At 41.8% G+C, this 24,909-nt stretch overlaps 1 long non-coding RNA gene across 1 annotated transcript in view; it reads left to right on the top strand.

Moving 5' to 3' along the window:
- LOC144587781 (uncharacterized) overlaps positions 1 to 24,675 on the top strand; it is a 244,065-nt gene extending 219,390 nt beyond the window's left edge. Inside the window, exon 2 of the long non-coding RNA XR_013542925.1 lies at positions 24,181 to 24,675. This is a non-coding gene — a long non-coding RNA (uncharacterized LOC144587781). The remainder of the gene's footprint in view (positions 1 to 24,180) is intronic.
- Positions 24,676 to 24,909: the final 234 nt, after the last annotated feature.

Raw genomic sequence — 24,909 nt, 5'->3', positions numbered from 1 at the left:
GGCAGTGGCTCTTAATTGCCATCAGCCCCAAAAAGAAATTTGATCATCCTGTTTGTAGTTGTTGCTGAATGCTTTCCCACCCAATTTGGCTAGAAAGGAGCGCTGAAAGCTAGAATAACCCCTGTCCATAAAGTAAGAACAGATGGGTCATGATATTTCTTTAGGACTGAGTAAAATTTTAACTTAGCGGTGTAAGAACTTACCAAAATCAGCAAATTTCTTCAAGAACTTGAGGCTTTAAAAATTTGAATAGGGAAGAAAGTGAGACGTTTATCGCCATAACTGCGTCTTAAATTTTGCTACCATTACTATTCAGTTACACATGCAGACATATTCCGCTTGGTATATGATATTCTGGATCATTTCGCTTGTGTAGCTGATGGTTGATCCATGCATGGTGGATGGCTGAAGAACACTAATCTTCCTAGACTAGGATCGCGAACTTTGGAGGGATTTGCGGCCAGTTTTCTACTCCAAGGATTTGCCACACTAGTCTCTGGAAATAAATGTTTTAAAAAAATAGTCTCTTCTAGATAATTCAGTGAATTAGGTATATCGCTGAAGAGCCATAGGTTTAGAATTCGGTTCACCCCATGCCTCTTGTGAGAAGAGTCAGGCAACAAAACTAGAACTCTTAGAGGCTTCAGGAGCAGAAAATGATATATTTTGTCTCAGGTGCTCCCAGAAGTCTCAAGAATTGTTTTGAACTCAGTCTTTATAGCTTTCAAGCAGAGACCAGTGGATGAATGGAGTCTTTGTGACAGTAGCAGATGATGGTTCTCTTTACTGATGGATTAATGTTTAGAGATATGTTATTTTAGTACTCTGGTGGGCTTTGACAACTATCCCAGGATGCCAGTCTATGAGGACCCAGTACAGCTATTCTTAGGCTGTATGTATGGTCTGCTATTTCACAAATTAGGAAGGTCCGATTGTGAGAGTTACAGTCTCAAAACAAAGCATTTCCCACAGCTGTCCCATAGTCCTCACCTTTCTCCCTGACTATAATAGGCCTTGACAAAAACAAAAGCTAAAGGGGGAAAAAGTTGCTCCTCAGCAGATGTACCTGTCTGCATCAAGGAATATTTTCCACCTCATAGTGCTGTAAAAAAGGATCTTTCTAGATCAGGTTCATGATGAAGAGGGATTAATGCCATCCTGTGAAGTCATATGCTGCTAGAATTTATTAGAGGAATGCTTTGGCTGTAAAACAGGTTCTCTTCCATGTGTCAAAGACTCTCTTGATCTTTACATTGCCACTGAATGCTTTGAGACGTCAAGGAGAAAGAGGCCCTCTTACTGTCAGGGTCACTGAGGAGGCCTCCAGATGGAAAGTGTAACTGTCACACAAGACAAAGAGGCGCTGAAAATATGAGTCTCCCACAGGACTGAGAGGCCTGCTCAGCTTAATGCTATGGGGCAGAAGCAAGTGAAAATGCAATGGTGGTGGCAAGTATGATGACAGTTTTTCCTTTGACTAACTTTGATGTATATGCTTTGAATTTTTTTTTAAAAAACACTTGGTTCCTCCGCCCTTTTGTTTTGGTTGCATAGCATGCGGCTTATTTCTTTGATGTGATTTTGAATGAATAGTTTTTGTTTTTTGTTTAATCCTCATGCACTATGATTTCAGGGAGAAAAAAATCCTCCCAAACATGCATGGTATATATATTTGGGCATATTTTGGTACCAAAGAAAATTCCAACATATTGTTGGCAAACAACAACAACAACAACAACAATGGAATAGACTTAAAAATGGTAATATTATAAAACTATCAAATGATGAAAATTATAAATACCTTGGAATACTAGAAGCAGAAAACATCCTGCACACAAAAGTTAAAGAACTGACAGAAAGAAAATATATCAAAAGACTGCAGAAAATCTTAAAATTAAATGGTGGAAATACAATCAGAGACATAAACACGTTGGCAGTTCCAGTAATTAGATACCCAGCCGGAATAATACATTGGACCCAAAACGAATTAGAAGAATTGGATTGAAGAACATGGAAACCAATGGATAGGCATCACAGAGTACATCCAAAAAGTGATGTGGACAGATTATATTTACCATTAAAAACTGAGTTCATAGATTACTGCAAATACAGCAGGTAGTAGAGGAGAAAAAAAGAAGTCTAAATGATTATATCAGTACAAGCAGAGAAAAATTACTTAAGGCAGAGAAAAAGGAGAATATTTTGAAAAACAACAGAAACAAATATCCAATATAAGAAACAACAATTTGAAAATAAATTAAACAGCTGTAAAAATAAAGCACTACGTGGACAACACCTGAAAAATATTGATGGAAAGCATGACCATAATTCATCATGGGCGTGGCTGAAACTGGGGACCCTTAAGAAAGAAACTGAAGGCTTGATTTTTGCAGCACAAGAACAAGGACTCCAAACCAATGTGATGAAAGCTAAGATCCAACAGCGAATGTCAACTCTGTAAAGAAAAGATGAAGCTGTGTCACACCTCATCAGTGAATGTCCAAAGATTACACAAACAGATTACAAAATTATACATGATAGAGTGGCAAAAGTAGTGCACTGGGCATTACGCAAAAAATATAACTTGCCAGCCTCCAAAGACCTGTGGGAACATCAGGTAGAGAAGGTGTCAGAAAATGAGGAAATCATGATCCTGTGGGATTTCCAGATCCAAACTGATAGACACCTTGAACATAACACACCATACATAGTAATAATAGAATGAGAAATGTCTGGATCATTGGCATTGCAATTCCAGGGGATGCTAGATTTGAAAATAAAAAACTGGAAAAAATAACAAATTACAGAGACCTGTTGATCGAAACATCTCGTTTCTGGAAGAAACACACTTCAGTGGTCCCCTTCATCCTTGAGGCTTTGGGAACAATATCAAAAAATTTCACACAGTGCTATAAACAGTTGTACATCTCAGAAATCCCACCACCTCCTTGACAGGGCCCCCGTGGTCTTGTTTGTGTGTGTGTGTGTGTGTGTGTGTGTGTGTGTGTGTGTGTGTGTGTGTGTGTGTGTGTGTGTGTGTGTGTGTGTGTGTGTGTGTGTGTGTGTGTGTGTGAGAGAGAGAGAGAGAGAGAGAGAGAGAGAGAGAGAGAGAGGTGAAACATTTGTTTACTAAACATTTTTATTTCAGTGCAAAGAAGTCCACATTTCCCAAGACTGAACTGTCTAAGACGTGGGATTCTCTGTCTCACAACCCATAGAAAAGTAGTGCTGAAAATTTTAACATTTCCATTCGGATTTATATTATATTCCAACAGACTCCTGCCAGGATGATGTACGGTTGCATTTTACACAAACTAATGTTTCTCTGCACATTTTTGTGGCAGTCTCATATAGACCATGTTACCGTAGTCTAATTGGTATGTCTCCATATCCAGTGAAAACCAGATTAATGATTAATTTCCCTCAGCTGAGTTTTCCTACTCTTCTTCTAAATGCCAGTAAACCAAAATGAAATATACATTAACAAGACTTCTGTGGGAAAGAGAGAAACGGGAATTTATCATTTGGACCATGTGGGTTTGATCAGATTCATGTTTATCTTTACTTTGATAGAAGAGCAATTTTGTATCCTCTGATGCATCGTTTCTGTGAGTGCCGACTCTGGGCAATTACAAAGATGCATCGAATAAAACAAACAAGTTGGCCAAGGAGCGCTTGGAATACATCACTTCGTCTTTAGAGCGCTACACAATGCTTATGCATTTCAACAGTCTTAGGACAGCATCTCTGTGACACATGCCAGCTTTCTGTGACAAGCTGCATGAGAAATTGGTTTTGCATACAGACAGAATAAATGCAGGAATCAATGGCCCCTGCTGGCTGCAGTGAACTATGTAGGCCTTTATGGCTTGACAACAGTATGTTTTATGCAGAAAACAAAGCTCTAGGGAAAGGCACCAGGATATCTATGCACAAAGGCATTTCCAATAAATGAGACAGAGAATATACAGTCAAGTAGAGTGCCAACGGTTCACTAATGCCTTCCTTAGGGATCTGAAGTTATGTTGAGTGGCAGAATCTCTTGTGTGGTCAGAACAGTAGAATGCAGGGTGTATTGCTGTGGTAAACCAAGGACTGTTTATTAATTACAGAACTCTGGAAGGCTGAAGGCCTCAACATATAATGGAGTAACATCAGAACCAAACTGTTTTCATTGATGGTATTTATCTGAGGACTAGCTTATACAGAGACATGTTGTGTCTATGGCAAAGGTGATACAGCAATCGCCTCTTGCCTCAAAGCAGCACACGCATAAGCAGAACTTGGGAAAATTATGGTTTTTGGGGTACAGGTCAGACAATTCCAATGCCCCCTGTCCCCAGGTTCTTTGATTCTGGAAGATGTAGTCCCAAAAGTGACTTCCAAATGTTGTGTAAAGGAATCGTTCAAGTACTAAAGTCAAAAGCAACTTGGAACATCCACTGGAATCCAGGTGAAATGAGAGATTAAGTCTCAGGATGTTGGGGGGGAAAGGTTTAATTCAATTAAAAATGCCTGTATGGTTAAAGTGAATCAATTTCTCTCCCTCCTCCACAACATACTGAGATTTATTCTCTCTTTTTAATTGGGTTATCATCCAAGTGCAGCAAAATTAAGCCAAGTTCTTTCAACCAAACAATGCTCAAATGAAGCACTGTTCCATAAGTTAATACTGCTGAGAAGGGCAGTTAATTTGTGATTGAAGATAAGGAATAATGCTGGGCATGAAGTTCTAACACTCACCAGCAGATGATCAGAAATCTAAGACGTGAGGACAACTATGAGGTCCCCTCTGTCTTTGGAAGGACACAAATAGTTCACTTTCATGCTCACCTTGATAGGTTGACTGTGAATGAACCATTCTCTGTATGTAACCTGTGTTACTAAACTGCTACCTAATCTTGCAGAACTTACTTCCTACACTAAACACCTGAAATGTTTAAAAGGCTCAAGTGTGTGCATTAAGCCTTGTTCTAAAATACCATGTCCTAAAATAGCACTTTTATTGATATTGATAAGAAGCAAAGGAAATGGACTACAAAAGAATTATTATTCAATTTGTTAACAGTGGGAGGATTAACAATAGCAAGGCATTGGAAAGTAAAATATGATTTTGAATTAAATGAATGATGTAAAGAAATATGGAATATAGCCATTAATGATAAGCTGACATGTAATCTTAAAGAAAGCTTAGTTAATTAAGAATAGTAGTACAGCTGTGGGGAGAATTTATTGATCATGTATAAATAAAAGGGAAAGATTGTTTACCTTCACAAGAATCATGCAGTTCTGGAAGGGGAAGTGGACTCCATGTGAGTAAGAAAATTAACTATAATGCCACATGGTCCAAGTGGAGGAGGAGCACATTGTGTTTTATTGTATTGTCTTGATATGAATTTATGTTAGCTATGTAATTGTTTTTTGTGTTTTTTTTTGTTAATTTTTAAATTTGTAAATAAAAAGTAATTTTTAAAAAAGTGCCTGGAGGTGTGGAGGGGATCAACGGGTGGTGGGGATGGGTGAGGGCGAGAGTTTTTCTGTGTTTCCATTGATCTTTGAACCCGACATACTTACAGGTCTAACGCCTAAATGTCACTTGAAGTGTGTGTGATCAAGAAAGACAAGATTCAGACTGATGTATATGAAAGTATTGCTTGCCAAAGTTGCTACTTTGGGAAGAAGGCAGACAGATTGAACCAGCCCCTGCCTATGATGGCTGGGGAACCCTAGGAGTAGTTCTCAAAAAAGAGAGTAACTCTTCCATGTGTTGAAATGAATATTTGGAAATTAAAGTTTCCATCTCAGACATGGCGTAGCTGTTTAAAAGTCTTATCATGTGGTAGGTAAAAATAATACAGGTATGGAGGAGGAGGAGGATACCCCATAACCTCTTACGTGGTGAAGCCAGTGGTATTGTTTCTCTTTTCCCCTGTATTTTCAAGGAGCTGACAAGAGACAATAATGCTGAACTTAAGTGAATGGTCTGAATCAAATACCTGAAAGGCTGTCATATAGAGGAGGGGCAAGATCTGTTCTTGATCATCTCAAAGTGTAGGACATACAACAATGGGTTCAAGTTACAGGAAGCTAGATTTTGGTAGAGTATCAGGAAAAACTTCCTAACTGTTAGAAGCAGTACGACAGTGGAAATAATTACCTCTCAAGGTTGTGAGTGCTCCAACACTGGAGGCTTTCAAGAGAAACTTAGATAACCACCCGGCAGACATCCTTTGATTTGTATTCTGCCTTATAGACCCCTTCCAACTTCACTGTTCTATGAGTCTGTGATTTTATGAATCAATGGATGGTTGACTCCCCAAGTCAAGCTGAGTTGAACGTGATTATGAGTGACACTGCTTCTTTCAAAGCTTAAAACTAAAGAATCAATATGGATTTCTAAAGTGTAACAGTTTAAAAATTTGAGCAAATACAGAAGATTATTCTAATGCTCTTAGTAAGTTTAAGGGCCATAAAGGTTTTTCTCTCTCAATAGTAAAAGATTTTGAAATATCGAACTTTTCATAGTATACCTATCTATCTGACACCCAGTGTGGTGTAGCAGACAGGCTGTGACTACACTAACAAGCCAAACTAGAGTGATTCAGTTTGCTGCAGCTTGATTTGTACCCTGTTTTATGCTTCTGTGATCACAGGTGGACTGCAGATTGTTTTGCAGCCATTGTGCACATTGCCTCTCCATCGGATGCAGTTTGATCCATGCCGCATCTCACAGCCTCCTCCTTTTATCCTGCCCTCTGCTGATCCATGGATCTCCAGCTGTGAAGCCAGTGGGCTGTTGTATGCCACTAGGGAAATGTTTTCCTAAGTTTTCCATAATTTACAGTCACATACACGAATGCCATGAAAACACAGTAATCTCTTGTAGTTCATTGGAGTTGTTTCTATTTCATATTCCTGCACTGAGCAGGAGGTTGGACTTGATGGCCTTATAATAAGCCCATTCCAATTCAATTATTCTATGATGCTATATTGATTTTTATCTTGTTTTGTCCATGCAGAGATGATCTAATGCTAAATTAGTATATCAATGTAGTGATGACCTACTGCTAAACTTGGTAGCTTGTTTTTAAAAAAACTTTACAAATGGCTTCAGGGTGACTAGGGAGAAAGACTGCATGCAAAACATCATGCCCAGCTTAGTACAGTCACATCCCCCCTTGGAGAACAAAACAACAGATCACATGGGGAAAAGTCTGTTCAAACTTTTCAGCCTGAAAAAAGTAGAAGTTCCCAGTGGTTGAACCCCCCCCCCCACCTCTATGTCAAGAGCAAAATGAGCCAGAGAGATTCAAATTGTGTCTTGTGATCAGTTTAAAACAATGGGAATTTATCTATTTTATACCTGCAGCAAATCTTGCAGTACTTGACCATGACGGCCTAGCCAGAATGACTGACCAGGACTTGGAAGACCTGAGTTTGAATTTCTGCTTGGTTATGGAGACTCACTGAGGGTTTGTAAGTGGTGAAACTACTCCTTAAATTTCTCACATACTTTGAAAGCCCTGCTGTGGTTCTAATAAGTTAATTCTAATTTGACGGTATGTAACATACACATATCTGTCTGTCCGTCCGTCCGTCCGTCCGTCCGTCCGTCCGTCCGTCCGTCCGTCCGTCCTTCTTCCTATCTATCTATCTATCTATCTATCTATCTATCTATCTATCTATCTATCTATCTATCTATCTATCTATCTATCTATCTATCTATCTATCTATCTATCTATCTATCTATCTATCTATCTATCTATCTATCTATCTATCTATCATGGTTTCTCATGCATATTATTAATCTTTTGGCTGGATTTCCTACTGATCCAAACACTTTTTGTTCAGTAGGCTAATCAGGTAAGACAAGGTAAAAAATTCCTATGCCGTTGGTACCTGCACTAGAGCCACAGGGTGAGCAGGTAGGTGGGCTGAGCTCCAAGAAAGGAGGCTATGGTTGGGACAGAGAGGGCATATAAGCCCTCCACCATCCCTCTGAACCATGGCAAGAGAGGCAGTGCAACCAATGCTCCTCTACCATGTTCATCACCTCTGCCAGGAGGGAGATGAAGGGTCTCCATTCTTGATCATGCACTCACTTGAAAGTGTCAAGCAGGCACCAGATAAATCAACAAATTGGAAGCCAAGAAGTCCCTGCCACAGCACTTGTTTAATGCATGTGTGACAAATTTGGTTTGTTTTCCCCCCCAAAATGATTGAGAAAGGTACAGGATTCAAGAGTGATAGGAGAAACGTTGCTATGATCAGATGGCTTTAAAGAGACATGTTTTCCCGCCAGCTTGCTTGTTAAGGTTAAGACCTTCTTGGGTACCATAAACATGTAGAAAACAATTAAATTCATCTCATACCATGAACTACTTGACATCCCCCCCTTTTTTTCCCTTCAGTTGCCTGTAGCCACTCTTTTGAAGAGCTGACATTTGGTATGGATTGCAACATGCTGCCCAGCTTTTAATAATGGGTAGACAGCTCTTTTATAGATGTATGTCTTGCTTATACATTACTTTATAACTGAAAAACAAATGCTACCCATATGACAAATAAATAGTGTAGCATTAAAATAAGCAGAAGAAATAGATATCCATACAGTGCTGGAATGGCAAATTAGCAACGTTTTCCCCAGGGTGTCATTTACAGCAGTGAGTAGAGACAGAGATTAACTTTGTCTTGCCACCAGAGGTCTGTGGGGTTCAGCTAAGGACTAGAAAACAGAGAAATTATTGCCTGTCAACAAACCACCCTTTGGCTTCAACAATCCTTATTCACAAAAGGGAGAGAAGAAGCTACCCAGAAGAACAATATAAATCCATTTGTCAAGAGAACTCTCAGTGAGGTGTGAGGATAAAGCACAAGGCAAGCTTGAGGAAGAACTCAGAAAATGTGCATTGTTTTAAACTGCAATTCTGAGAATCCTCCAAGTATTCTGATTATGCGTCTCCCTCATGCAAAAAATGTCCAAGCCGTGGTTTGAAGACACACATATGGCCATATATTTTATTTTTTTCAGGTTGTGAAATGCATTGCAGATGTCTGATGGATCTCTTGAAATCACAGAATAACACAGATGGAAGAGACCAGAAGGGTCATTGAGTCCAATTCCCTATTGAATGAGGAAATCCACATCTGAAGCATTCCTGATAGGTGGCCATCTCACCTCTGGTTAAAAACCTCCAGTAAAGGAGAATCAACCAACCTCTGAAGCACTTGATTCCATTGATGAACCGCTCATTGTTGAGAACTGTCAAAACATTCTTCCTAATGTTTATGTGAAATCTCCTTTTTCATAATTTGAATCCATTACTTTGGCTCATATGCTCTGGAGCTACAGAAAACAAGTTGGCTTCATCTTCCAAATGACAGCTCTTCAAATATTTGAAGCTGGCTATCATATCAGCTCTCAGGCCAGGCTAAACATACCCAGCCTCTTCAGCTGTTCCTCACAGGGCTTGGTTTCCATAACTTTTATCACCCTTTAGTTGTTTCTTGCGTATTTCTTTTGCATATTTCCTGTGAACAGTGACTTGGCTGAGTGTGTAGTGGAAGTGGCAAATGCTTCCTCATCAGGTGTGGTGCAAGCAATGTGTGGTTCCCATGGAGAATGGGCCTGACTACTGGAGTAGCCTCTCAGCCCTGGAATTATTATATGAATTATAATATGAATTATTTACATCCATTTCAAGCAAGCTTTAGACCTTGGTGGATGATCAGTGCTGAGTAATTGGTTCTGAAGGCTGTGAACAATTTCTAGTAACATCAAGCACAGTATCCCTCTGGAAAGCTTGGCCAAATGGGATTTGGTGACCCAGTCTTACAATGGCTCCCATCCAATGCTGTACGGAGCCCCACTCCCCATTTTTATGAAATTCTTCAGGTGGCAGGAGAAAAGAATTTTAGGTTAACTGTCTTATTGGAGGGGACAACAGGGGTTGTATGCTTATTATTAAGTGTGTGAGGTGACCTGGTGGTTTTTTTTTTAATACCATGGGAAGCTCATCCGCAGGTGAACCAAATAAATGAACAATGCATGAAGTTGCAAAGAGTGACATGTTGTGACAATTCACCATGGCTCACCATCAGGATGGAAGATGGAAAATGGCATAGGCAAAGGTTAAGAAAAAAAGATTAAGATAACTCTTATTGAGACAGTTTATTAACAGTTCTATCTCACTAACTTCTCTATCTCTGGTCAAAAAGCTTGCGTGTCAGACTATAGCCATCATTGCTGACTCAGCAGGTAGAACTGTCTCCTCCACAGTTTTTCAGGGGTTGGATGCTGCCCTACTCTGGTTATGAGGTACCTGTGCTAGTCAAATCTCTATATTGTAGCTGAGCCAGGTCTCACAGGGGCAAACCCCAGGATCTTTTGAGTGGCAGGGACTATAATATATCATCTGCCACCTAGCCCAGGCTTCACTGTTCCCTCTGTATTTGTAATCCTCACAGTACCTGGGAGAGAAATGGATTTTTACAGGAACAGTAGACTGCTGCAAGCCAACTCTGTGGTTACACAGGATACTGACATGAATACCATCTATTCTTCCAGATTTACTAACACATAATTACATGTTACTTCTTGATAATGGTGGTTCTGTGGTCTGGCTGACTAACTAGGGTGTCCAGTTGTACTTGACCAAAAAGTCCAAAGTCCATTACTGAAAAATAGAACAAAAGAAGATTCCGATATCTATAAAGCTTGCATGGGCTCATTCACAAGTATAGCTGGCAATTAATAATAACAAATTCTAATTGAAATAGGAATACAGCACACCTCACCATCGCAGGGAAGATTCTAACCGGGGACAGGTATGCCTGCTCAATCTACTATCTGGCCTTGATGGGAAATTTCAAGGCCTTCTGCTTTTCCTTTATTGGTTATGTCTCTTTAAGCTAAACTTTGATTGGATAGCCCACTGGTTCTCAACCTTGGGTAATCCAGGTCCTCTTGGACAGCAACTCTCAGCTATCCTGGCCAGCACAGCTGGTAGTGAAGGCTTCTGGGAACTGCAGTCCAAGAACACCCAGTTCTGAACCACTGGGATAGCACATAAAGAATATCTTGAAACAACGAGTTGTCGTCTGTCAGCCTTTCAAAGAGAGGATCATCGTCTGTAAAGTAGGACATGTGGCCATCTTATTGCTAGCCAGATTCAGCTCCAGGCTACTGAAGGTAAGGTGAGAAACATCACCTGCCTTTCATATGTGGCTAAAAGAAAATGTTAAAATTATTGCTTGCCTTCTCTTCTTTCTCAAAAACTGGGTTTGTTTGTTTATTTATTTAACTTATATTTATCAATGACAGCCATGCAGAACTGGTAGGAACAGCAGTGGCACGCTCTGTGCTTTTGTAACAAATAGTGTCGTTTGAATGTTTTGCCTTTTCTTGAATTCTTGTTTACCGCAGCCTGCGAGGGGAGGGAAGCCCCATGCAGTTCAACAAACGGGCTGATGGTGTCATCCCATTACCACGGAAGGGAAATGGTGCACTGCGTGTTTCTGTTCAAGCATTTAATACATTCTTCTGTAATTTTTGTCTTGGAAGTAATGAGGCCTGACAGCTTAGGCTTGTGCATGATAACAATCCCACACTAGTATTTTTTTTCCAAAAAAAAAAAAAGTCTCTGTTGCCAAATTCATAAAGGACAAAATGAGTCCCTCTGCCATCCCTCCCTCCCTCCCCATGACAGTAAACATGCTTCATTTTCTAAGACATCATGGTTAACAACCTGAAACAATGAAGAAGAGCCTTTAAAAAAAGAAAAGAAAAGAAAGGGAGAATAATGTTATAGCTAAACTAATTTGTGCTATATCAGAGGAGCGGGGGAGCTGTAGATCTGAATATTAAGTCACTTTTGTGAAACTGCAGGAAAACGTGTATATACCTTAATTCGCATAGCTTTTCGAAACAACAAAAAAGCTTGCTTATTTTTTTCTTCTTCTCGGGGTGCTATCATGGAATAGAGAGAAATGGTGCGATCATTATCATCATCATCTGAGTTATTATTATTATTAATTTTCAGTGGGCTGTTGCTTTATCCTGATTTATGAAGATGCAGACCATGCTTGCGAAATTAGAGTGGAAAGAGGCTCCTGTATAAATCTTCAAATGTCACCTGTTCAATTTATTGCTACCACTATTACTGTCATTGCCAGGAGTACCTCAGGCACAGTGAGACAGGCCACGCTCAGGCTGACGATTGAAAGCCAGGAAGCTGTCAGTTCTTTAGTTGATTACTATATTTTGGGGGGGCGTTGTGGGAGGAAAGAGAAGGAAGACTTACTATTTGGGTTTTCTCTTCCAGACATGCAAGCTCCTTGCCGCCGCCGCTTCCACATGTAGAAACAGTACATTTTAAGAAGGTAAGGGGGGGAGGATTTGTTTATTGGAATATGAGCTGGACCCAACCTCAATTTGGCAAATCAGCTTGCTTTTATTTTGTAACCATACAGCTTTGCATATGTGCCTGATGTCTCAGGCATGCAGCACTGAAAGATTTGTGTGGTTAGAGGGATAACACTGTAAGAGGAGGAGATACTGGTTTGCCTGAAAATGTGATCTGACCTTATGCTACCTTTGCGTTAGGCACTATACAGCCAGAACTAACCCAATATATTTCACTGCCTGAGGTGAACAATAGATTGTGTATTTCGTAATTCCACACCTTCCCATTACACAGAGAAGAACTGTACCCCTTGAAGCTTTTGAAGATGAGCCTCTCCTATTTTTTTTCTTTAAAAATTGAGGATGGTGGTGGGGGCAAAGGGAGGGTTCAAGGGGTAAACTGGGGAGCCTTACCTAGTGGCTGAAGGTGATACACCTTCAAAGAATAGTCACATCTTCAGTTTGTAGAAAATATACTTCAAGCTTGTGGGAACAAGCTCCGCATTATCTAAATTTGGCATTCCTCAAGGTGTGCAAAATGGGAAGGTAGATACATTGGTCCACATGGAGTATCCTAAGTTTAAAATGGAGTACTGTAGTATTGTTATGAGGACCATTCAAAATATTACAAATCAATAAGGAACATTTTTATATTTCCAGATTTCTTAACCAAGATGTTAATCATAGACAGGGGAAAGTCTGTTAAGACAGACAATTAAAGCAATTTGTTCATCTAGTAGTGAGATTTCCCTGTGTAAATAATTGCACTACTTCATTGTCAAGAGATTCTTTTATGAAGCAGATAGATTGATAGAGATGTGGGTTCAAACCTTTTGTGGTCATGGTGACTCACCGTGGCATAGTACTAGTAAAAAAAAATTACTTGATAAATATCTTGCATACCTCAAAAGTCCTGTTAGGGCTTTCACAAATCAGATGTGTTTTTGTGGATGTTTAGAGGAAGTTGCAACATATGTGGAAGCTACAACATATATGGATATTCCAGATTAATAGCCCCTCTATCAGAAGTTTTGGTTATGGACCAATTTTTAAAAACACACTTTGCATCCAGAATCCATTTTTGATGTTCAGCTTCTTTTCCAATCAGTTCATAGCACTTTTTTCATGAGTGCACATCCCCTGCTTTCATCACTCAAATTGAATGAGTTCTTAATTATTTGCATATGAAATTCTTTGTAAGTTTTGCATTAAGTATGGAAGCAATAGAACTGCAAATATGATGAACTAGGTGTGAAGCATTTGTGGAGAAAAATGATATGTTTTATTATAAAGAATAAAGGAAAATAAAACTTGATGATTAATAATAACCATAACCATAAAACTATCAATTGGTTAAGAGTCTCTTAGTCTTGTGATTAATCGTTCACTCAAAATCCTAATGGAATGCACTGTGAAATTAATCTTGGGAAAGATTTAATGCCAACGACGAACTGCTGCCGAAATGGCCCCCAGGATAAACCTTTCTGAGAATGTTAAAGATTTAGGTATATTGGATGAATTTTTTATAAAAATTATATATATATATATATTTTAATCATCTACTGCCATTTAAGGAAATCCTGCAAAAGGATGATAAGAGCATTGTCCCTGTCTTTCTCTTGGGCGATAATTCATTTGTCACTGTTCTCCTTCCTTAAGCGGCAGCAGGTTTCAAATATATGGCATGTGTGTATCTTTCTGGGTGTGATCGGCAAGCCTTCAACCTTCTTCAAGAACCAGCCTCTTGTACTTGAACCTATTTATGTCCTGTGATTGTCAGTGGAAGCTCTGGGTGCCTTCACCTTTGGGGGTTACATGGATGCCAAGACTGTGGCAGGACCTTCTCGATAATGGCACCATGATTGCACCTTTCCTTAACTGTATGGCTGCCACCGATCCAAGTCTTCTACCCATCTCATGTAGGAATGTTTAGCTGAAGAAGGGCACTCTCATCACATTTAGCTTTTCTCATTCTCCTCATGGCCATGTAACATTGAATAGAGAGGGGTCTAATATTTACTTCTGTGGCATCACATCAAATATCTGCTTTAACTAAATGTTAAAGAGATTAAATGGGAAAAAGAGAGATTAGTGGCTAGCAGTAAACAGCAGAAGTGGGCAATATCTTGTTTGCCTCAGGCACTAAAATCTCTTGGGCCAGTCCTGAAGTACCTTGAGGATGCACAGGCCAGTGAAGGATCTGATGTTGGGTAGTCCAGTGGGTCCTCAGATGTTCTTGGACTAAACATCCCAGGAGCCTTCACCACTTGCTGTGCTGGCCAGGATTTCTGAGAGTTGTACCCCAAGAACATCTGGGGAACCAAGTTTGGGAACCACCGGGATAATGGATGCATTGCCTTGAAGGAGTGTCAGCTGTTTGTTCCTGCATATTGACTACATACAGAGAAACAAAAAAACTGCACCAGTTTCAGAGGCTTTCTTCTTCAATTGGAAGCTACACCTGGCTATTATGTGCCTTAGAACTTCTCACAGCTAGGAAAGTGGGGAGCACACAACAGCAAGCCTGGTGAAGGCTGAAGCGCCAATTTTGGCTGTCCTTTCTCACTCAGAGCGGGAAAGGGGGAGCCCTCCTTCTGTAGTGCCAAGCTTCAGGAACCAGCGGCTCTTCTGCAGCTGCTTAGAAGCATCATCTTGAAGTGAAAGAGATTTTGTTCTTCTTCTTACAGAGCCTCTGTAACTGACAGGCTGGGTAGCTCGGCCCCGCTGCTTGGGGAAACTGACGGGAGGTAGACAGAAATGGGCTTTTATCAAGTCATTATTCAAAATAAAGAAGCTTTTACTCCTTCAAAGTCAAATTCTCAACTTAAGGGAAGGGAATGAGAGAAGGGGGGAAAAACGCACCCTACTGCCTCGCATCTTTTTCTTTCCTTCAAATGCTGGCTTGCGTTAAAATGCCCTATTTTGCTAACATTGTGACAGCTTCAAACCCAGCAGGCAGCTTTGCCGGCTTGTCAGTTAGGACATTTTTACTGCCAAAAGAGAGCTGTTTTTATTACCAGCTCTCAGTTTTTGCAAAAGTGGTTACAGACCTTGAAATCTTGCAGCTAGCTCATTGCAACCTAATTTATTTGGCTTGCGAACTGTATTCAAAAATCTTCTCCCACCAACAAATCTTCGTGCCTTACTTAAGACCTTCAGTGTTTTTGCTTTTGCACAAGTTGTGACTTCTTTTTTTAAAAAAAGAAAACCAGCCCAAATTCAGAATGCAATTAGAAGTGCTTTCTTCTTATCTTCACAATAAGGATATTTCCCCCCCAGAGACAGGTACCTAGACTTTAAATCTGTTTCATTGTTAGGCAACCTAATTTACATCCCTCTCACTCTGATATCATGAATGCTACAATGGTAAACTCCCATGGCTGCCAGAAGCCTGGGAAGCATGTTTTTTCTATGGTAACTAAACCGTTAGTGCAGATACAGTGCCTCTAGAAGAATATGCACCAGTGCTCCCTTCTGCCTGGAATGCTGCTGAACATTGGCATGACCCCTTGTATTGCACATGTAGAAACAACTAGAGGGTTAATTCACTCCTACTTCAGCAGTAATGATGGAACTGTGACCCCTGCAACAACAAGTGAGCTAGCTTATTGGGTGAAGGATAGAGGGCAAGTCATCATCATAGGCATCCTTCAGTCTCGAGAGACTATGGTAACGTGCTCTGTATGGAGGACTTGGAACAGCATCTAGTATTTTGATGCTGTACGCAAAGCTGGAGTGTCCTCTCCAGGGCACAAAACCTGGGTAAAATAATATGGAGGATAGGCTGTTACCCAACCAACAAATCCCCCCTCTCCACGTCACTGAAATAGTCCAATGGAAAGGCAAGAGCCAATACAACTGGTTTCAGTGACATCGCAGGAGTTGACAGAATGACACAAACTGTCTCCGGACTCCGGCTCCGGATTTTGCCTCGAGGTTAACTCCTGAAGCCTTTTCCATCATTGGATATAGCCACGAGGCAGTGAAGGTTTGAAGTCAGAGTTTTCCTTCTTCTAGAAGAGGGCAAGTATCCCAAGCTTTATCCAGCATCTGCTGCCTGAGGTAGCTGCCTCAGTCTACCTAATGGTCTGGTTGGTTCTGGCTCCTTCAAGATGGGCCTGGTCTTCTTGTGTAAGAAGATTCCACCCTTGTTTCTTGTGGCATGAAACTGTATTTGTGGTAATAACCTTTGTGCTTGCTTAGCTGTGGCTGCGGATTTTTAAAAATAGCAACTTGTACCGAAGGAGCATCTCAGACCTGAATACTCTGTACTGTACTTTGTGTTAGTCTGTCTTTTCTTTTGCAGCCAGTTCTGCTGACCTGTGAATCCATTTCACTTCTGACAGCTTTGCCACGTTTGTCACTGATATAATTCTGCTAGCCCTGAAATATCACTTGTGCTAATCCATTTAGTAACCCCCTCCAAAAACATTTCATAGTTTGGACACTTTTCAGCAAACATAAGGCATAACTCATCACCCTGAGGTACTTTATTTATAGACTGACATCAAGGAAATTAGTATTTAGCACATTAGGAGAAGAGATTAACTGCAGGGTCTTGAGCTTCGCACCGGATAGCACGGGATGGGTTATACGACGGTAGGGAGTGTGTGGCTCTGTCGACGTCGTGGGGCTGCATCTCTCATCAGCTCTAGCCACCATATCCAATAGTGAAGGATGATGGGATCTGTAAAAAAGAATAAAAATGAATTTGGAAGAAGTTATGTTTTGGACAATTGTTTCCACTGTCTTGCAGCCAGGATGGGAGCTTCTAGGAAAACTTGTAGAGGAATATAAATTTGCCAGGTTCTTCCCATGATAGCTGGAGACCCTCAGGTTCCTTAGATTAGGAGCATCATATAGATTTCCATTCGTGGTTCAAGATGCCCCACCCCCAACTTCCAGTCTAATCATGAGCTCTCTGTGCTCTGGACGACACTATTGAGTTGCTCAAATAGCTTTCTTTTCTGAGACTATATTTTTGATGTGCAGTAAAGTTCTCATATTTTCCCCCCTTTCCTTTCATTTTAAAACATACCTTTGTTCTTGGAATGCCCCTTTAGACGTGTAAGTTCCATATCTACTGGAGCATTTATTTCAGGACAAAGCCAGAACACATTTAGCACAGAGGCGAGTCTTAGGTGAATCTATGTTCACAACGTTTACTGGCCTGATCCCTTTGCCCTTTTAGTTCACATGTTGCTTCCCAGCAATGTTACTGCTGGACAATTCTTCTCCATAATATCAGTGATGTAGGAATAATCCTTTAATGCCCCTTCTTTGTACAGACGAGCATGATATATGAGATGGGTGACTTCATGCATAAATGGAAGTATGTTCAGAAACCAGATTCCATGGGGGGACCTGTTGTTGAAATGACTAGGGTACTATGTGGATGAATTCTCTGGAAGAAGCTAACCATGCCGTGAACTTAATGCTACTGAGACATACTGCATAGAGCAAATATCTGGTATCATTTGAGAAATGTCGAAGTATTCCAAATGCAGGACTGTTTTGGAACTACACTGAATTCTATACGGCAGGCATTAGTGGAGTTGCTGATATTGATTCCTGGCTGTGGGGTGAACCCAGGTTTTACTTCATACTTCAAAGACCCTTACCAAGGTGTGGAACCTATTTTGGGGGACATGATTCAGTACTGAACCAGTGAAATGGGAGTCAGCACCAGCCTTCACTCTCAGGGATGGAGAATGTGTTTCCTGGTGTTTTTGGATTAATGAAATTTATAGTCCTATAATACGTGGAAGGCCTCATGTTCCTCATCCTATGCTACATATAACTGTTGAGATGCAAGTTCCATTCAGTGAAATAAATTCAGTGAAATAAGTATAGGGATGCAGCCTCCTTTGGCTTCTGAGAATATCCCTTATGAAAGTACTGGGATGTTTCCTAGTGGTTTTATAGCATGTTGAAGCCCAGATGTGATTCAGGGGTAGCACCTCATGCCTTTTGATCCACTGCTGACTGATCACTCTGATGATTAGAAGTTGTTAGTCAGTGAGTATTGGTTCTGTAGAAGTTCACTCTTGTTTAACCTCCTGATTTATGACAATTCCGTGCATTTCCATAAAACAGAAAACACTGAAATCTTTGTGTTTCACTAGCTGCAAACATCCTACAGCATCAAATAGATAGATGGCTCTCATAAAAAACACTTCTGTCTCTGTAGCATGGTTAAGGGAATTTTTTAAAAAACAGTTGTCTCCCCCCCTTTTTAATGCTGTGCTCACAGAGCCGAATGACAATGATGCGAAATCATGAAATCCACTCTGTACACAGTTTGAAATGTCATGCAGGAAAAAAAAAGAACTCAGGCAAACATTTCAGGCAAGCAAAGTGTGTAGACCTTCCTGCCACAGCATTGACTAATTAAGAATTAAGCTAAATTTTCTAGGAAAACATTAAAGTGCATATTGGTGCCACATAGAGATTGGCATGAACTGCTGTTTCAGTGATTCAAGTTGGTTCATTTACTGGCCGAACAGGTGTTCCACATTCTGAGTCCTGTCTCCTCTGGTGGGTGCCGACTCAGAGGCAGCGCCCCTTACCTGCCCTGCCTCCTCTGGGTGCTGCCTCTGAATGCTGCTAGAGGAGGTGGGGCTAGAAACCACCGAATATCTGTTTGGCTGCTAAACCAACCAGCATGAACTGCCAAACTGGTGATCCACGCCCATCTCTAGTGCCAACCAATCATTCTTATTTTCTTTTGCCAGCTTGTTGGTGAAAGAAACCATGTTGCACTGTTGTTGCTATATTGCACTTATTTCCCAGTATTGCTTGCAGGTGGGCCAAAACGTTAAGCCCAGACATTAGAAGTAGAATGCTAAAAATCTTCAAGTGAGTTGACATGTTTGCAAAATCATTGATTTTTAAATTTTAAGAAAGTAAATTAGGAGCTATTGGCAACTATTTTGAACCAAGCGCTGCAGTCTTTAAACATTCTATTTCTTGCTTTATGGTTTCACGTTTACATTGATTCATATGGCTCATGTTCCATATTCCATTTGTGTGTGTTATGCAGCATGGGACTTTCTTTTCACTTCTGTATTGTTACATACAGCACTGATGTTACCTGTCTGTCATGGGTTTGGAGGGAAAGTTCCATCCTATGGGGAGTGGAAGGCGGGACATCAGGAGGAGGGGCTGTACTGTATATATAGGTGAAGCCTGTGTGGAGAAGTTCAGACGCTGGGATGTGAAGAAGCAGCAGCTGGGAAGAAGAAGCTGGTGTGGGAGTCTGTGTGTCAGACAGGGTACTACTGTGTGTCAGAGTACCAACCTGATAGGTTCAGGTGTCTGTTGGTTAGCCAGAACTGATAGGTTCAGGGTCTGTGCTTCAAGTTAAGGGTTCTGTGTGAACCAAACTGTATGCATGTATGAATGAGAATAAGCCACGTTACTTTATCTTATTCACCTGATCATTTTATTTTCCCTGTGTGTTGTTTTAAATAAACCTTATTCTTTTATTGGTTAAAAATCCATCCCTGGTCTGTGTGACTTCTTACAGGGAATGGTTGGTGGCAGCTTAGTTAACGTGTGGCATATCCCAGTAGGTCTGGGTTTGTCACATTGATTGGTGTCCAGCGTGTGGGATACGACTGGTCCAGTTGTCCAGCGGTCCAGCAAAGCCTTGGCAAGTGTGCCCAGAGCAAGGGGGGTCTAGTCAGGGACAATCTGAGAGCACGTAGGTAATCTTCTAGGTGTACCTCACGGGGGGGTGCACTAGTAGAAGAACGTGTAACCTCAGATTGGGGACTAGATTAGGGTGCTCTGAGGCAGCCTGTTTTGGCGGGAAAAAGCTGAGGCAAAACTGTGAAATAGCAGTGAGCTAGCTTGTCTGCTGAGAGGCCCAGCAGAGGGGGGTAGACTCTAGCTCGCAACTGTTGCAAGTAGTGCTGAAGGACAGCAGCAATCTATAGAGAAAGCTGGTTCTGAGGCAAAAGAAAAAAAAAGTGGTCGTTTTATTTTGAGGCTTGACTTTTTAAAGCAGCCTGTTCTGAGGGGGGATTATGCCCTTGACTGGAAGCCAGATGGCAGAAATGGGTGAAGTGAAAGACCCCCAGGTAGACCAAGGTTCTGAGGATGAATTTGGCTCAGTGCAGGGTGACAGCACAGGAGAGCAGAACCCAGAACTCAGAAAATTGCTCCTAGCCCAACAGCATGAACTGAGGGTGAGGGAAATGGAGGAAAGATTAGAGAGAGAAAGAATGGAGGAAAGAGAGAAACAAAGGCAATTTGAAATAGAGAGAATGGAAAGAGCAGAAAGATTGGAGAGAGAGAAAATGGCATTTGAATTAAGAAAATTGGAAATGATGAACCAGAACAATAATAACAATAGGGATTCTGAGGGAGGCCAATTGTCTAAAGCTGACCTGAAGAAATTCCCTGTGTACCACAAGGGAGATTGTCCTGAGGTGTTCTTTTCCTTAGTGGAAAGAGCGTTTGTGGACTTCTCAGTGAGGGAAACTGAGAAGATGACCATCACGCGATCTTTAATCAGTGGTAGCCTGGCTGAAGTCTATGCCGAGATGCCTGAGGAACTGATGAAAGATTTTGCAGAGTTTAAAAAACTGGTGTTTGCAAGACATGGGATAAATGCGGAACAGCTGAGGCAAAGATTCAGGTCCCTCACAAAGAAACCAGAGCAGACTTTTACCCAAGTGGGGGCCCAAGTGGTGAGGCTGCTTGAGAAATGGCTATCTCAGGAGGGGACAGAGACCTTTCAGCAGCTCAAAGATTTGATAGCGCTGGAACAGTTCTATTCAGTCCTGCATGGGGAATTGAAATTCCAGGTGAGGGAAAGGAAACCAAAATCTGTGGTAGAAGCCGCCGAGATCGCAGATTTTATTCACCAGATAAGAAAGCCCTTAGGTGAGGAGAAATCTGTAGGAAAACCCAAAGAAACCTACAGCAAGTACTCTCAGGGACCAGGGAAAAGCCAGCAAGGGGGAGGGGCCCATGGTGAAGGGAAGCCCTCAGACATGAAACCAAGACCTCAGATTTTGGAGGGAAAACCAAAACAAGATGAGAGAGAATCAAAATACACCAGAAAATGTTATTTCTGTCAGGGAAAGGGCCATCTAATCTCAGAGTGTGAGAAATTAAAGCAGCTAAAAGGAATGGTGCCTCAGGATTCGAGTGGGACCAAGCCAAAAGCTGTGTTCTGTGTCCAGAAAGAGCAAGGCTCATTGTCACTGAGGGAGCCTGTTGCCATGGCGACTCAATCTGGAACAGCTACATCTGCTGATCAGGCTGAGGAAAATGGTCCTCTTGTAGAAGTCAGGCGCTGCCTGCTGGTGAGAACAGATTCTCAGTTGTTTGAGACAGCAGGGGTGGACGTAGGAATACTTAACCGTCAGTATCGGGGGCTGCGGGACACTTGTTCTCAGGTGACCCTGTGCCATCCAGATATTATTCCTAGGGAATATGTAATCCCAAATGAGAGCATGAAGGTGGCAGGGATTGAGGGGCAGATAATCTCACTGCCAGTCGCGGAGGTACCTGTGAACTTTCAAGGCTGGAGGGGAGTTTGGCGGCTAGCGATTTCATCGACTCTGCCAGCAGCCGTGCTCGTGGGAAATGACCTGGCTGAACATGTGAAACGGGTGCTAGTGATTACACGTTCACAAGCCACCACGGGGACAGTTCAAGGGGGTAATGATGAGCCAGAGACGGAAGCAGAGGGGAGTTCAGAAGCTGTGGTGGAAACCTTAACCACAGACAGCAGATTTGGACAAGAGCAAAAGGCAGACGCCACTCTCCAGAAGTGTTTTGAACAGGTGACTGACGCCCAGCTAACACCTGAAAACCCAGTGACATTTCTGGAGAAAAAGGGGATTTTATATAGAGAGACCCTGAGGAATATCTCAACAGGGGGAGATGGGATCAGAAGTCAGCTGGTGGTACCTGAAAAGTATCGCCCCATGATCTTACAAAGGGGGCACTCTGACATGTTTGCTGCACCCTTAGGGGTGAACAAAACACAGCAGAGAATCACACAGAATTTCTACTGGCCTGACATAGGGAAGCAGATCAGGGAGTTCTGTAAACAATGTGATGTGTGTCAAAGGCAGGGGAATAACCGCGACAGGACCAAAGCAAAGTTGTGCCCTTTGCCTGTGATTGACACTCCGTTCAAATGCATAGGGGTGGATATTGTGGGACCTTTGCCCAAGGCCACAAAGAGGGGGAACAGGTTCATTCTCACCATTGTGGACCATGCCACAAGGTACCCTGAAGCCATACCCTTGACTAACATTGAAACTAACACAGTGGCAGATGCCTTGGTGGGGTATATGTCCAGGATGGGATTTGCCTCAGAAATAATCACAGATTTGGGAGCATCATTTACATCGAAGCTCATGAAACGCTTATGGCAAATCTGTGGAATTAAGCACAAGGAAACCACTGCCTATCATCCTGAAAGTAATGGGTTAACTGAGAAGTTCAATGGGACTCTAATGCGCATGATTAGGGCTTACTTGGCAGAGAATCCAAACAATTGGGACCAGAAGCTGCAATCCCTTTTGTTTGCTTATCGATCAGTGCCACAAGCCAGTACCGGGTTCAGTCCATTTGAACTTTTATTTGGGAGAAGGGTGAAAGGGCCCCTTGATTTGATCAAACAAAATTGGGAGCAGATCACCCAGGATGACCCACAAGATGTTGTGACAGATATAGACTCTTTAAGGAATGACCTAAAGAGAAACCTAGAGCTAGCAGCAGAGACCCTGCAAGCTCAAAAGGTCAGAAAGAAAGCTTGGGATGACCAGGAAGGCAGGGAGAGGCACTTTGACCCAGGGGAGGAAGTGCTGTGGCCTAGGCCCTGCAAAGTGAACAAACTGCAGCTGGGTAGTCCAGAAAGAAAATACTTGGGTCACATGGTAGGGGGAGGAGTGATAAAACCCCTGGAGGCCAAAATAGAAGCTGTTCGTGATTGGCCCAGACCCAACACCAAGAAAAAAGTCAAATCATTTCTTGGGTTGGTGGGCTACTACAGAAAGTTCATCCCGAGGTTTAGCGAGATTGCGGCTCCGCTGACCGATCTGACGAGGAAGAAGGCTGATGACCGCATCCCGTGGACCAGCGACTGTGAGGAGGCGTTCCAGAGGTTGAAGCAGGCGCTCATCAACTATCCAGTGCTGCGTGCTCCAGACTTCGACAGGGAGTTCATCATCTACACCGATGCGTCTAACAGCGGGGTAGGAGCAGTTCTGTGCCAGGAGGATGAGAATGGTGACCAGCATCCAGTGTCCTACCTGAGTAGGAAACTTCAAAAAGGTGAGAGACATTTGGCAACCGTGGAGAAGGAGTGTTTGGCCATAGTCTACGCGATCCAGAAGGCCAAGCCTTACATCTGGGGAAGACATTTTGTTCTGTGCACTGACCATTCACCACTGCAATGGTTAAAGACAATGAAAACCCACAATAGCAAACTTATGAGGTGGGCTTTAAACCTACAGGACTATGACTTTGAAGTGAAGGTGGTCAGAGGGTCAGTGAACTGTGTTGCTGACGCCTTGTCAAGAAGACCTGAAGAATGAAGACGGCGAAAGAAACATGGACTATGTATATATATTGATGACAAAAGGTTAAATGTACCTGGTTTTTCTTGAATTTGGTTTGTATGAATAAAGGTAAATTGATGTAATGTATATGGTAAATGTTTAAATGCCTAATTGCTATGGTTAACTTAGAATGTAAGTATAAGTAAGTATGATATGGTATGTATAACTGTTGTTGTGTGTTTTATCCAGGTTGTTTTTTTGGGAAAAAGCACCTTAGCTTTCCCCCTACAAAACAACTTATAAAGAGGGGAGGTGTTACATACAGCACTGATGTTACCTGTCTGTCATGGGTTTGGAGGGAAAGTTCCATCCTATGGGGAGTGGAAGGCGGGACATCAGGAGGAGGGGCTGTACTGTATATATAGGTGAAGCCTGTGTGGAGAAGTTCAGACGCTGGGATGTGAAGAAGCAGCAGCTGGGAAGAAGAAGCTGGTGTGGGAGTCTGTGTGTCAGACAGGGTACTACTGTGTGTCAGAGTACCAACCTGATAGGTTCAGGTGTCTGTTGGTTAGCCAGAACTGATAGGTTCAGGGTCTGTGCTTCAAGTTAAGGGTTCTGTGTGAACCAAACTGTATGCATGTATGAATGAGAATAAGCCACGTTACTTTATCTTATTCACCTGATCATTTTATTTTCCCTGTGTGTTGTTTTAAATAAACCTTATTCTTTTATTGGTTAAAAATCCATCCCTGGTCTGTGTGACTTCTTACAGGGAATGGTTGGTGGCAGCTTAGTTAACGTGTGGCATATCCCAGTAGGTCTGGGTTTGTCACATGTATATGTCAGATGTCCTTTCAACTTACATCTAAGTGCCACCTTAGCAACAGCACTATTTATAATTGTCCTTTGCTTTCCCTAAATGCTGACCTGGGAGTCTCATCTTCCAGCACTACTTCTTATTTCATTTTGGTCTATTTC

This window comes from Pogona vitticeps, chromosome 3 (assembly GCF_051106095.1).
Source record: "Pogona vitticeps strain Pit_001003342236 chromosome 3, PviZW2.1, whole genome shotgun sequence".
Classification (NCBI taxonomy): domain Eukaryota; kingdom Metazoa; phylum Chordata; class Lepidosauria; order Squamata; family Agamidae; genus Pogona; species Pogona vitticeps.
This window is presented reverse-complemented; position numbering and strand designations above follow the sequence as displayed.